A 1,330-nucleotide genomic window follows, 5' to 3' on the forward strand; every position below is an offset into this window, starting at 1 on the left:
TGCATGGTGGGATAAAAATCAAAGGTTTGTAGAGCAGAGAACTGTCACCTGGAGTAAAAAAATCAGAATCAATGTAGCCAATAGAAATGCAGGTAAAGATTAAACAAGATAAACAATCAAACCCAAATCATCATTATAATAAAAAAAACACACCCCAAATCAACTCATTTTCATAATTCTAGCAACTTCTCCTACTTTCAAACTATTCTCTTCCATCCAAGCTCAACAATGGCTGCCTCAACCATGGCTCTCTCCTCACCTTTTGCTGGACAGGCAATGAAAGCAGCTCCAACTGGTTCTGAGCTTCTTGGGAATGGACGTGTTTTCATGAGGAAGACTGCAGCCAAGCAGGTCGCATCTGGAAGCCCATGGTATGGCCCGGACCGAGTCAAGTACTTGGGACCATTCTCCGGCGAGGCCCCAAGCTACCTAACCGGTGAATTCCCCGATGACTACGGCTGGGACACTGCCGGACTTTTTGCAGACCCTGAAACCTTTGCCAATAAACCGTGAACTTGAAGTCATCCACTGCAGATGGGCCATGCTTGGAGCTCTAGGTTGCGTCTTCCCTGAGCTTTTAGCCAGAAATGGTGTCAAGTTTGGTGAGGCGGTCTGGTTCAAGGTTGGAGCCCAGATTTTCAGCTAGGGTGGGCTTGACTACTTGGGCAATCCAAGTTTGGTTCATGCCCAGAGCATCTTGGCCATTTGGGCTACCCAAGTCATCTTGATGGGTGCGGTCGAGGGTTACAGAATTGCTGGTGGACCCCTTGGTGAGGTTGTCGACCCACTTTACCCTGGTGGTAGTTTCGACCCATTGGGGCTTGCGGATGACCCAGAGGCTTTTGCAGAGTTAAAGGTTAAGGAGATAAAGAATGGTAGGCTAGCCATGTTCTCTATGTTCGGGTTCTTTGTTCAAGCTATTGTGACCGGAAAGGGACCATTGGAGAACCTGGCTGACCACCTTGCTGACCCTGTTGCCAACAATGCTTGGTCCTATGCAACAAACTTTGTCCCTGGAAAGTGAACACTGATGTTGATTAGAGAGAACTATTTTAGGTGACATCTGATGCCAGTCTGTTTGTGAATTATTAAAGAATGGTATATATAGTTATTTCTTGGCCAATAAGTTCTGAACTTTGTTGTTCGTTGGTTACATTCTTCTTTCTTATTTTAGCTTTCTGCATTGTAGTATGCATTCTACACACTTATGATTCACAACACGTCAACTTTCTTCTGCATAATCATAGTTTTCAGCCTTACACTGCATAGGCTTAGCCAAGCAAATTCTATGTCGTTACCCTGTTGGTCAAGTCTGACGGACTTCTATTTT

At 45.1% G+C, this 1,330-nt stretch overlaps 1 pseudogene; it reads left to right on the forward strand.

Annotated features, from left to right (window-relative positions):
• The first annotated feature begins 228 nt into the window (after positions 1 to 228).
• On the forward strand, positions 229 to 1,123 carry LOC112519349 (annotated as a pseudogene).
• Positions 1,124 to 1,330: the final 207 nt, after the last annotated feature.

The sequence above is a fragment of the Cynara cardunculus genome (genome assembly GCF_001531365.2).
Source record: "Cynara cardunculus var. scolymus isolate 2C chromosome LG 10, CcrdV1, whole genome shotgun sequence".
NCBI lineage: Eukaryota > Viridiplantae > Streptophyta > Magnoliopsida > Asterales > Asteraceae > Cynara > Cynara cardunculus.